Source organism: Ursus arctos, unplaced genomic scaffold, assembly GCF_023065955.2.
Source record: "Ursus arctos isolate Adak ecotype North America unplaced genomic scaffold, UrsArc2.0 scaffold_37, whole genome shotgun sequence".
Taxonomy (NCBI): domain Eukaryota; kingdom Metazoa; phylum Chordata; class Mammalia; order Carnivora; family Ursidae; genus Ursus; species Ursus arctos.
In genome coordinates this window covers 13394499-13408631 of record NW_026623053.1, presented here as the reverse complement: position 1 = coordinate 13408631, position 14133 = coordinate 13394499, and the positions used below count along the sequence as shown (strand labels likewise).

The 14133-nt window shown below is 39.3% G+C and overlaps 1 protein-coding gene across 1 annotated transcript in view; it reads right to left on the bottom strand.

Moving 5' to 3' along the window:
- Positions 1 to 13739, bottom strand: part of AKAP6 (A-kinase anchoring protein 6) — a 457477-nt gene extending 443738 nt beyond the window's left edge. The window contains exon 1 of the mRNA XM_057306386.1: positions 13647 to 13739. The gene's annotated coding sequence lies outside the window, so the exon portion shown is untranslated. The remainder of the gene's footprint in view (positions 1 to 13646) is intronic.
- Between the last annotated feature and the right edge of the window lie 394 nt (positions 13740 to 14133).

The following is a 14133-nucleotide window of genomic DNA, read 5'->3' as shown; positions in this document are numbered from 1 at the left end:
CATTTTTCTACAGAACATTCTCCACAAATTAAAGGAAGCATAAGGAAAATAAAATTTGATATGTAAATATTGGTCATGTAATGTGACAGTTCCTGTCGAATTTAGGGGAGAAACAGGGTTGTTGGACAAGATACTGGTACTAGACGTATTTGACCACTGAAATCCCACAGGTCTGGGACAGGAACATAAACTCTCCTAAAAAAAAGGCCAGGCAGTGAGGCCACCCACCTAGTAGTCCTCCTCCCTTTACATTAGGAATAGCCCTAGCCTCCACTTACCACTCCTCAGAATTTCCTGTATCCTAGCCACTGTGCTAGGTACACTACACACATGTCTAAACTACACAATACTTGACAAGGCAGGTACTAGGAAGAAAAGCAGAGCCCAGAAAGGCTAGGAAACTTTCCCTAAGCACAGAGCTAGTATGTAACTGAGATCTGAACTCAGAAGTTCTAACTGACCCCAAGCCCAGCTCACCAACATGCCACCTGCCTTCCTCATGGGAACCAGTTGTCTGAATCCTTCGGGGGGGGGGGGGAGGTCACTGCTTTGTTCTCATGTGAACATTACTGTAAACAATGCCAGTGTTATAGGTCACAGAGTTAAAACTGGCTTCTGTCCATTGGAACTAATTCAAAAAGACAAATGAGAATCATGCCTGCAAAAAAAGAAATACATTCTGGTGCTGAAGTCAGCAGTATGTAATCCTCTAGAGTCAGGATGTAGTAACTTCCTATATCAACTTTTGGAACTCTCTGATCAGATAAATTTTTATTTCAAAGTGAAAAAAATACCAAACTCTTTCCATTTAGAGTAACACCTCTGTTTGTCAGAGTTCCCATCCAGTGCTCGCACCATGCATTTTCTCCCCTCTTCAGCACAGCACACTAGCCATAATGAGGTTGCCCTGGACACAGGTTTTAACAGAACTCAAAAAGTTCAGAGCACAGCTAGAAAGATCATGGGGATGGAAGGAGCTTCCATGACAGAATGTCTAATAATATCAGGTCTATGTAAAAAGGGAAAGCCAAATGGTCAGGGAGGATGACCTAAACCCATCACAGAATAAAAAATTATAACCTCATTTTCGCCAAAGCCCAGAGAATTAGAAACCCTCCAGGACTTGGTGACTCCACAGATTAGCGTCTGGGAGGGGAGAGATGGAATGGGAAGCTACGGATGATGATGCCCAGTCTCTACCCTGAGGGACAGGATTGAAGGCAAGGTTTTATTCCAGAGAGTTCAGAAAAAGGAACAAGTCTGGAATGGGGACGAGCATGAGATCATTTTAGGTATGCAGAGTGAAAGTACTCATGGAAGATTCAGAAGACATACCGAAGGCAGGAGAAATAGAAGTCTGAATCTCAGAAAAAAATAACCAGAGCCTAAAAATCTGAATTCATGAGTCATCAGCATATAGCTACAGGATCAGCAAGCATAGGATCATCCAGAGAGAAGGATGAGAGTTAAAGATTTGTCTCTTCCAGTCTAGGACCAGGGCTCATGGTCTCATGGGAGCCATTTTAGACTAAGTAAAATATTCAACTTATTTATGTAGTAGGCATTAAATATATAGAATGCTTGTGAACATTTCATCTCTACGACGTTTTTTAGCTCAAACAATTTTACAGAGTAAAACTTAAAATCTATTTGCTATATTGACATACAATATAGTAGTCCATAGTTTTCATAAAAGCAGTTTATTACTGCTCCTCTCAAAAAACAAAATATAAAAAGGAAAACAGTTGAAGTAAATTTGCAGATGCCAGATAAATTATGGAATTATTATTCCAGAGACAGTATTCTGAGGATAACACGAAAGACAGCCTTCCTGTTCTCCCTCAAAATGACCCTTAGTAACCTTGTCAAAAACCTACTCTGTCCTGAGGATAAGATTCCAGAAATCTGCCCTTTCTCCTAACCATTTCTCATTTAGTCTGTTTAGGTTCACTTGTTTGCTTTAATAGCTAAACATTTAGATATTTATGATTGAAGGAGTACTATAATGGTTACACTCTAACAGTATCATGACCAATGACTGAGTGGGAAGCATGTAACAGGCGCCATACTGGGGATCATGGACATTCTCAGCAAGCCTGTGAGGCAGGTGTCAGCACTTCCATTTTTCAAACGAAGAAACTGAAACTCAGCGAGGTTCAGCAACTTGCCCAAGTAACATTTTAGTAGCAGAAAAGCCGAATTCAATCCCAGATCGGTCTGTGTGCTCTTTGCATTATTTCACTTACTCATTTAAGGACTAACTGTGGTTACGGATATATAAAAATAGTAAAGACTTACACTACCATGATAATTAACAAATCAGTGGGTTGAACCACATGAAACCACAAATGTTTGGCCATTTTTGACTTACAAAAATGGAAATTCCATATGATTTGACCTTATAAAAGCACAAACACTGGTATTTTTTTTACGAATGGCTGGTACAGCAGTGTGACTTTCTAAAAAGATTTCACATCCATTAGAAAGGGTAAAGGAGAACCAAACATTTCACTCAACTCAGTAACAGAAAATACGTGTTATGGCTAAAAAGAGAAAGAACAAATATAAAATACATGAATTTGCAAGATAAGGAAACTGTTAAAAAGTGGGTTTAAAAGACAATAACTTGCTGGTGTAGGTGAAAACTTACGCATTGACCATAGGTTAAGCACCAAGACTACCGTGAAACACAAGTTAATGAAAGACACAAGTGTGAGACACAGTGATAAATGAAAATGTTTTCATCTACATGAGGGCACTAAGCAAATTTAAAAGACTCTATGGAACCCTGTTTTGGGAAAATCACACAACTGAACAATTGAAAGGTATGGAGAACCCTGTCAGTGGGGCATAAAATATTAGAGCTAAAAGGAAACAAAAAATCATTTAAATTTAATCCTTTTGCTTTATTGTAGAGGAAACTAATGTTTAGGAAGATTATGTCAGCAGATACTAAAACTTGGGTTCCTTATTTCCAGTCCAGGGCTCTAAAAAATAAGTCAGAATCAGATTCTGTTTGAACACAATAATATCCTTGTGTATTTCAACTGGCCATGGCATGTATTGCAGATGAAAGAAAATTTTCATGAGGCATAATTTTTATCCTGTAGCTTGATGAGGTTGCTAAAGTAAACATATTCAATATGTTTCATAGCCATAAAATAAAAACACTATGAGTTTTAAATTTTAACAGCATTACATTTTCTTATTCAGCCTGTTATTATTACGGTACAACCAGAACACAGCCTTCTCCCAGGATGTTTTTCTAATTACTTTTGGATATTGTTTTGCCTTTTTTACAGAGAAAGGCATTCTAAAAATAGGATGCTGTCAAAATGGTTTGAATTTCAAGAAAAAAAAATCTCACACCTGCTCTCTGAAAAACACTCATTTCAAAAGCATGACAGTTAGACTATGTCTTTAGTACAAAATTCAGCTATAGGTATCCACTGCTAAAAGACAGTTTGCTTCTAATTCAACATAAATGGCAGAAATAAGCTATATTAATTATTCCCTTCATTTATGAGGCTATATGTTCTGGCCGAACAACTGTATTTCTATGTGCCTCTGCTTTGCTTTACTTCTCATTAGAGCATTTTAAATAGCAAAAGGCACGGATTGACTGCTATGGCTTTTCATTCCCCCTATTTGGTCTTTTCCCTGAATATTCTTTCAATATCCACCAATCCATCAGTCTGAGATTCATAGCTAAGGATTCACGGTTTAAAGAAGAATAAACAACTGTTTCTGAGACTCGAGTTCACTAAAGAGAGATAGAAAGAAAGAAACAACCACCAATAGAAGACTCAATGCATCTTTCAAATGACCTATGAAACCCCAAGTCCCTTGCAGAAACCCTGTAAAGAGGGGGAGCCCATCAGAACTGCCTGGGCAATATCGGTGCTTTCAATGGAAAATTTAGAATAATTGGATGGTACATGATGGCCTAACCATCAGCCACAAGGGCTTCTTGGCATGCTATCTAGAATAGTAAGAATCACTCAAGGATGTTTAGAACCTTGAAAAGCATCACTGCAAGAGAATTCATTTACTACTTATCAAATACAATCATATTGCCTCCCTCATAGGGTTATGTAGATTCATTCATTCTTTTTTTTTAAAAAGATTTTATTTATTTATGAGAGAGAGAGAGAGAAAGAGAGAACACAAATGGGGGGAGGGGCAGAGGGAGAAGCAGACTCCCCACTGAGCAGGGAGCCGGAGGGACAGAGGGGAGGGACAGAACGACGTGGGGCTTGATCCCAAAGGTAGCTGCTTAACTGAATGCACTACCCAGGCACCCCAGATTCATTCATTCTTGCAACAAATATTTATTGAGCACCCACCATATGCCAGGCACTATTCTAGGAGCTAAAGAAACATCAATGAACAAAACAGACAAAAATCTCTGCTCTCATGCAACTTGCTTTATACTAAGGGGAGAGAACAAGAAAAATGTTTGCAGATGGTGATAAGTGCTTTGGAGAAAAATTAAGCAGGGAAAGGAAATTAAGTGAAATAATATATGTACATAGCACAGTATAAGCACTTAAAGAATATTAATGGATTTTCCTTTCCATTTATGAAAGCTCTGAAAATTATTTCCTTGGTTTCAGGATTGGAGTTGAGAAATTATATTTCTTGGAAGAATACTAATCTTATCCCACTACTTCTGAAAAGTGAAATAATAATAACTTTCACTTATCAAATACTTTGTGCCAATAACATTACATAAAAATACTTCATTTCATCCTATAAAATGGATGTTCTCCCCATTTTATATATGGGGAAAATGACACTCTAGGAAACTCAAGATCATAGACCTAATAATTTTATGTTAGAGTTAAGATTCAAAGGTAAATACACCTAGCTCCAAAATCCATCCTCCTGAGCTCTGTTCTTGTTTAGTGATTAGGTTTAGGGTGTCAGCAGATAGCGTGATTCAAGAAGGGAGACCTAGCTATTGCTCCCATGGAGCAATACCTGTCCACCTCCCCTACCACTAAGCTCTTGCACAGAGAATACAGTCTATATACATATGTGTAAATTAATTGGATATTAGGATTCCAAAACCCAAAATGGAAACCCTCATTTGGTGCAAGTTATTGTAAAAAATCACTTTAGCTTTGGTAATATGACATTTCCATCACCATCGGAAGTTCTAGACTATCTTTGAAAATGAACATTTTTTTCTCCTCAAGCTGGTTGACAGCACTCATTTTACTACCTGTTTAGGTTTTTAATCATATGCGGTATTTATACAAGGATGGTGTTAAATCTAACATCTAAGAACCAGAGAAAAACAGCATACCAAAGATTATGATTTTTGTCATGTTCTTAAAGAATAAAAAAAAATGAAAATAAAATATAGGCTTATTCACAATAAGCCTAATAATATTAACCAGACAAAGACCAAAAGGAAAAACCCTCCAAGTAAAAAATATCATGGTGAAACACATCCCTTCTTAAGCTGGTTATGTTACCTTTTTCTTGGTCCTCTGCCTCTTAGCCTATTCCTTTTCAGGTTAATTAGTCAAAATTCAAATGTTTACAAATCATGGTATCAATTATTTATTACTAAGTTAGTGAAAACCATGTATCTCAACTCATCAGTCTAATTCTTTATTAGTTCTTGAAGCAATCATTAGTTCTCTGAGCCAGTGTTAGAGGTTGTTTTTATTTTTTGCCTTTATTTTCAGATCTGTCCTTTCTCTTTGAGCAGCTGCTCTTCGGAGACAGGTATTCCCCTAGAGTGTCCTAGAAGCTGTATGCCACTCCTGGTCAAGGCCGAGGAAAGATGTATTGCTGTGGTAACTTGCTGTGCTGTCCACCTTCTCACCATCCCCCCCTTCCTTATTTTCATTTATTTTTAATTGAAAATGCAATATAAGAATGACACTAAAGAACAAATTTTTTTAAAACTATATTTGCACATCTGTTTTCATTTTTGCATATAGTCTTCTACAACATAAGGGCCTGCTATTTTGGCTATTTCTAGTTGATGCCACATGGACTGCCTGCAAGAGTGGCTAATATAAATTTTAAGGAGTCATTCCCTTTTACTTCATACACAAAAAAAATAAAAAACAGGTTAAATTGAGTGCAATGTTTGAATTAACTACTAAAGCTAAATGTAAGCAGATTACCTCACAAGGGGAGCTGCAGTATCACTTGGTTTTAGATGGGCTGTTTTTATGCTAATGTGATGGGAATACACTGTGGCAGCGGAGCTAGGAGCCTGGGGGGCTGCTGGTGGAGAGGATTATGGTGGGTCCAGAGCTATCCCAGGTGACAGTGGTAAGAGAGAGACTGGAGGGATAGAAACAAACTATGAGCACTAAGAATCGAAAGAGCTGAATTAAAATGAAAAAGTAAAAAAGAGAAAAAAAAAGAATTGAAAGAGCTGAGAGGAGTACAAAACAATGATTTTGAGTGCCTAAAGTAAGGTGTTATTTAAGAAAAAACATTTAGGGGCACCTGGGTGGCTCAGTTGGTTAAGCGTCAGCCTTCGGCTCAGGTCATGATCCCAGGGTCCTGGGTTCGAGTTCCACTTCTGGCTCCTTGCTCAGCAGGGAGCCTGCCTCTCTCTCTCCCTCTGTTCCTCCCCCCACTTGTGTGCACTACATGGCACACCAGCTCTCTCTCTCAAATAAATAAATAAAATCTTAAAAAAAAAGAGAGAAAACATTTAAATCAAGGGATTGCATGAAAAGAACAAAAGATGAAGGCAGCCTCAGATATGCCTGGAGCTCCATCTCAGGGTCCCTCCAACACAAGGGAATAACTAGTCAGGACCGCCTGCCAGCAGAGCCCTGACAACAGGATGTTAAATCTATGAAAAGTTCTCCAAGTAATAGACGTGTGCATGCCTTTGTCCTAATTTGTTAAGTGTTTGTTCCTTCAGTACGTGATCTTATACATGGTAGGTATCTGAATAGCAAAATTACCTCACACAGCTGGTTCTACAGCTTGTACAACGGCGGCCACGGTAGGCATTAGGATTGTTACAGGGTACATGGTAAGGCCATGAGTCCTTGGGGCTTGATCCTTAGAGAAGACTCCAACGCCCCCTAGTCCTCTAAGCAACCACAAGAGCCCCTTATGTATCTGTCAGGTTTTAGCTTACTCTCATCCGGCAAAAAAAAAAAAAAAAACTATCATTTTCCTGTGCAGCAAGTGCCATCCTTCATTCGCATTAATTCGCTAACAAGTCTCTGCACATCTGTAGATTAATACAGCCACTTCTCACTGTAACATGATGGGTCAGAATGCTTCACATACTATAAGGTTCAAGAGTCTGTCACCAGCATCTCATTATCACAAATAGTAATGGTGGATCTGACTTACAAACATTAGCATGACTAGAACTGCCTTGCTAGGGAAGGGTTCATTATAAATATTGACTGTATTTCCCTTTTTAACTAAAAAAAAAAAAAAAAAAAAAATGTGAACTCTTCCTGCAGTAGTATAAACTCAAATTATAGGCCCCCAGTCTCCCAGAGAGACAATATTAAAAAAGGATAATGCTAAAAAAAAAAAAAAAAAAAAAAAAAAAAAAAAAAAAACCCAGCCAGCATAAAAATGTTGTGTAATTCAAATGAGAATTAAAGAAGTGATAAAAGTAATCAAGGAGTAAACAAAGGGCGGGAGAATAAACATAAACAATGAGCCACAGGATAGTTAATTAGCTTGCTTTGCAAAGATTTGATTTCTCCCCTGAAAGCAATGGTAATGACAAATAAGCCTGACCTACCCAATATCTTCAGGTATAATGTAATATGTCCCCCATTGCCTATAAAAGAAATGCCATGGAATTACTGTGCATGGCACTGAATTTACCATGGACACCTCTAAGTTACAACGTATGGGGCCTTTGCTCTGGGTTGTTTTGACAATGGCACTTCAGTTATTTTAAGCTCTACAGTTTCTGTTTGAATTATTCCAGAGCAGAGGTCTCAAACTCAAGTATCCACAGGGCTCAGGCAGTAGCCGCTGGGGGTAAATGAATGGGACTGGTGTGCAGATGCTGATGAATTGGAGAATACTGCTACATCAACTCTTGCCAAGTGAGCCACGTCACCTAATTCTTAAAAAGAAGCTTGGAACTTAAATTTGTGTGTCAATTTTTTTATATCGAAATAGCCATACAGGACTGGCTACATTTTTGCAGTGTCCAGAGTAAACTGAAAACACAGAACCCCTTGCTCAAAAATTATTAAGGGAGCACCTGGGTAGCTCAGTTGGTTAAGCAGCCAGCTCATGATCTGGGCTAGGGTCATCCAGATCTCTGGATTCTGGGATGGAGCCCCTCATCGGGCTTCATGCTCATAGGGGAGTCTGCTTGAGGATTCTCTCTAATAAATAAATAAATCTTAAAATTATTAAGAATTTCAAGATGGGGGTCGTGTCTGTGTGGCTCAGTCAGTTGAGCCTCAGACTCTTGATTTCAGCTCAGGTCATAATCTCAAGGTTGTGGGATTGAGCCCCGTATCAGGCTCTGCACTCAGCGGGGAGTCTGCCTGAGATTCTCTCCCTCCCTCTGCCCCTCCCTACCTGCACACATGTGCGTGTTCTCTCACTCTCTCTCTCTCTCTCTCTCAAATAAGAAATACATCTTTTAAAAAAAAGATTTTAAAAAAGATTAAAAAAAAAAGGGGATTTCAAGATGCTTCCCCCCAAAAAAAGAAAGAAGAAAGAAAGAAAGAAAGAAAGAAAGAAAGAAAGAAAGAAAGAAAGAAAAGAATTTCAAGATGACAGAACTTTAAATCAAGTGTGGATGCTTCTTTTTTTTTTCTTTTTTTTAAAGATTTTATTTATTTATTTGACAGAGATAGAGACAGCCAGCGAGAGAGGGAGCACAAGCAGGGGGAGTGGGAGAAGAAGAAGCAGGCTCATGGCGGAGGAGCCTGACGTGGGGCTCGATCCCAGAACGCCGGGATCACGCCCTGAGCCGAAGGCAGACGCTTAACCGCTGTGCCACCCAGGCGCCCCGAGTGTGGATGCTTCTTAACAAAGGCTCTATGTAAGCACAGGCTGCAAACCCAGGAAGCCTGATCTGGAAGTATACAAAACAAGCTGCAAGCCATGTTCCGCCCATGAACTGTCAGGCTTAAGACCCTGTCCTAAAGATTCCACATTCTCTCCCCATTTCTTTTCATGACTCAAAACACCCAGCCTCAAGATGGCTGGAAGAGTCTGAAGCATGACCTTTTGCTGAAAAACAGACAAAAACATGGCTGATGGCTTACAAGGGAAACAAAGTCTCTCCTTTGTCCTCACCAAGTCTTAAAACCAGCTGGAGGATCCACCTACTGATGGGTAATATGCTTATGGTGAAAAACCTTTTTCCTTATATCTAAAAGTCTATTGCTATGACCAAAGTCCTGTAAAAACTGATACTCCCACAAAAAGCCATCCCACTCATGGCCCACTTACAGAGTTGGTATGTGCAATCGCCACCAAAGAATAGTAATCAATCTCCAAGTGATTGTCACAAGTCAGACACACCTTATATATGTATGATCATGCACCTGAAAAATTTCAGGAAAGTTATGCAATTACAATCATAGTTTTAAATACATGAGATAATATAATTGTTTAAAGAAATGCTTCCCATTTAAAGTGATGTTTGTAAGGCATACTAGGAGGCATGGACACGTTGCTCATGGCTGGAGGTGACTGGTGCTTGTACCCATATGCACATACCTCCACTGGCACACAGCCTAAAACATTCAATTTAGAGGGCACTCTAGACAGTGTTTAAAAGTAAGAAATATCTTTAAGGGGCACCTGGGTGGCTCAGTCAGTTAAGCGTCCCACTCATGATTTTAGCTCAGGTTGTGATCTCAGGGTCGTGAGATTGAGCCCCGCATCGGACTCCACACTCAGGGGGAGTTTACTTGAGATTCTCTCTCTCCCTCTCCCTCTGACGCTGCCCCTGCTTGTACTCTTTCTCTAAATAAAACCTTTTTTAAAAAAGTGAGAAATATCTTATAAAAATGAAAAAAATCTCTCCTTAACTTATCTGTCATATACATTTCATATTTCCTTATGTCAAGTTTATGACAATTGAGATGGACATGTACTTTTTGGTTGATTACAATTATACTTTTCAAAACAGCATATACTAACAAAATACTAATTGCCATACACATTTTGTCTACACCCAGCAAAATTCTAATCCAAACTCAAGCAAAAAAAAAAAAAAAAAGAAGCTATTATTTGATGCAGCAATTTTACCTCCACATGTAGACCATATATGCATATGCACCTATACATATGTGTAGAAATAATGGGTTTATCTATTAGCAAGTGGAACAGAACTAAATAGAAATAGTAGTATTACAGTATTAGAGAGAATAAATTATTCCACTCTAAATTTACGTGTTTATCTTTGTCTCCCCTCCCTAAAATAAGGGGGGTGGGGAGAGATTTGCATCTGTCGTGTTTACTGCTATGTTCCCTGACATTGCCCGGCACATAGTAGATACTCAATAATACTAGTTGAATTGAACTGATTCCATAGGATCAAAACAAATTGTAATTCACTCACTCTAGAACTGGAAATAGGAGGAAATCAGACACATGTAGCAGGTCTACCAACTTCCCTAACTTCCACTGGCTTTTTTATTCCCTAATTAATAATCTAACTCATGTAATCACTGTACCCAGTAACTTACTGCTTTCCTATCAGCCTCTCATTTCTCTAGCTCATGCAGACACAAGCTTGGGCCTCCTTGGAGCAAACTGGGACAAAGGTTAACTTCTTCCCAGAACCTAGAAAAGGCTAATGAGCTCCGTGGAATGATATTTCTAAGTATTCACCATACCCAAATCAATATCAATGTGCTGTCAGTGTATGCATTAGCCCCACAGTCAAACAAAGAACAGCCCTCAGAGCCCACTAATGACGCTGGGCGTGGATAGCTGGGGATGGGCAAGATGATGCAGAGATGACTGTATCAGCTCTCCTCAAACACAAGGCTTCCAGGATGTTGCACAATACCATCATTCTGGTACTCTGTCAGAGACAGGCAGCATTTGGATTCAGCCACTGAGATACTCAGCAAAATAACTCTCTTTTGATCTTCTTGACCCGAGAGATGGATTTGGAGTACACCTTCTGGCTGTGAGAGAATTCTCCTCTTCTGTTCCTCGCCTGGTATTACCAGGGAATGCAAATGTCTTAAAGTTAGCAGAATATTATATATGGAGCTGATAAGACAGGTACAACAAACTTGATTCATTACTGACCTAGATAAGACTTGCTTTTAGTACAATTCCATCATGCTCACACTCATTCATTTGGCATTTCCCATATGCAGATCCTGCTAGAAAGATGTGTTGACCAAGGGTAGTGGCAAAAGTTCTGAGCATCAGCACTGCATTACTTAAATCTCTAGGATCAGACAAGGAACCTCACCAAAATTCAAGTGCTTCCCCACAGGAAAATTGCACTTGGTGCCATAAATGGGATTTCACTCCACATGTGAAAATGTGAAATCTGATTTTCCAATTAGAATGAGAAGGGTGGAGTGAGTGTGATAAAGATGACTGCTCTGTATGGTCCACACAGTTAAGATGTCATAAAACTAAGACGTCTGTGAGTAAGCATGTGGGCATCACACTCAAATCACATCAGTTTAGAATCCTGACCCAATCACTTCTTAACTATGTGACCTTAGCCAAATTTGTTAACATGGCTAAGACTTGGTTTCTGCGAAACATGAATATCACCTAATGTTGTAAAGTGAAATTATTATTCTCTATCTTATAGTGTCATTATAAGGCCTAAACGAGATATATACGATGTTAGATCCATCTAACATCGTGCCTGGTACATAATAAGAACTGAATAAATGATAGCTGTGGCTGTTATTTTGATTCTATTTTTCTCACTCCCAAAATTAATTAACTTCTTTGCAACTTTGTAATTTAGAAAAAAAGAAAAGAAAAAGCCATAACTAAAAGCATGGAGGAGGTTAACTTCTTGTGAGGCTCCCATGGTGGAAACTTGGCCACATAGTAAACATGGTCTTGATGATCTTTTGCTCATCATTTTGAAAGAAAATTCTCTAAATTCTAGAAAGTTTCAGTGAAACACCACTAAATGCAGCCACAGAGCAATCTCTCCCTTCCCCCATACACACACACCCCATCCAACCCCTTGGGGATATATTAAAAGTAAGGCAAGTGAAATAGCCTTAGCCAGTAATTAAGACACACAGCTAATCAGAGAGCAGCCCGGGCTGTGGCCCTCTGCAAAGAAACCGAGCATCAGGATGACAGCTCCTATTACTAGGGCTTTGTTCTCCTGGAGCAAAAAGAGCACAAAAGCATAAAGTTGGAGAACTGTAACTGCATTTTGAATACTTGCAAGGGGGGAGGGGGAAGTCACAGGTTCCTCGGAATAGAGAGGATATTCCACCAGACAACTGCGTCAGCCCACACCCACCAGCGCCTTCCCCACCCTCAAAGCATGACTCCACTTTTTCTAACACTGCCCTTAAGGAATCTGGCTTCTGCGACTTCCAGTAATTGTACAAATCACCCATGATGAAGCAGCTGAACACACTATTAGACAAAAGAAACAAAAATAAAGCAAATAGAAAACTCATTAAAATGCTGCCTTTGGTTATTTTTACTCCTAACAATTCATGTTACCAAACAAGTCTTTCTTCGTTGCTTTTCCTTGGAAGTAATACTTTAAAAGAATTTTAATGGGCACCGAGTGATTTTCTCCAGACTCATAATCCAGCAACTAGATACACTTTCCCTTCCCCCATCTCCATCTAGGACTCCTCCCTGTCACCTTAGAGCTTCTGACTTAGCTGCGTTCACACCCAGCAGTCCCGGCAAAGCTTTCTGTTCACATTATACAACAAAAAAGCAGGCAAGGAACAATTCATACTCCTAAGTGCTTGCAATAAAACAGGTTGAGCTGACCTCTCCCATCCCAAATAGCTGCATGTCAGCCACATAAGCTTCAAGGACCAAGAATAGTATGGATGCGATGTGTATAAACAAACTAATTAAAATCTAAGGTCTCTCATTCCAGCTAGTGCCTAATGGGACCAATATGATTGAAAAAAAAAAAAAAAGAATCACTGCAAGCTGCCTAGAGGTATTGCTTTTCCTGCTTCCAGGATATATCTCTTTTAGGCTCAATAAACAGCCTAAAAGAAGAGAAACTCAGGGGTTGCCATTCTTTCCTATTAGACTTTTCAAATAAAAACTATTAACTCAGCAGCACTGAGCCAAAAGACCACTCCCTGATTCCAAGTGGACATATTGATCAACTGAACTGACATGTGCCTCCTCCTTTCTCTCTCTTAGTAGCAATCAGCTGCACCAGGAAAATCCATTTCATTTCCCAAAACAAAAGGCAACACACTGTTCCTTATCTGACACTGTCAGGCCACAGTTTTGGGGAGGGGGGTAAATACACACACACATACATACACACACACACACACACACACACACACACACACACATAAAACAAAGATGCCTAAGAAACAGCTAAGAGTTGAAATGAACATGATACATGTTTATCTGGAGTTTCAGAATTCAGTTGAGGTTATGACTAAGCCCAGAGATCTGTATTCGCTACAGTCACTGAGAACCCTGCTATTTATTCATCTTACCAGATTCTGGCTAAAGTTAAGAGCAGCACCACGGGCACTTCCAGAGGCTCTCTTCAGTGTTATCCTTCACTGCAACTGCCGCAGACAGCAGACTTGTTACAAGTCCACCTGCAAACAACTCCAGCTATTTTAGAGACTAGCTAGAGATGGGAAAATATCGTGGCAGGCTTTCAACTAACTAGGAAGGACGTGGGTTGAAGGACTACCATATAAATCAAAAGGCTCAAGTAATTTCATTTGGTCTGGGTCTTCGTGCTTTTAATAAATTCTGTATTAAACATGCAAGAGATCCCCTTTCACATCAGGGTTATGTCAAATGCTTATTCAGCATTCGGTCCTTGCCATGAAGAAACTGAAACCCAACCGAGGTAAATACTAAATTTCCTACTGTAAATCACTAAATATTTCAAAAATCACAAAAGCAAATAGGGGACCAATTAGCTCTGTCCCATAAAAAAAGAAATCTATATCTTTACAAGGCTGAAAT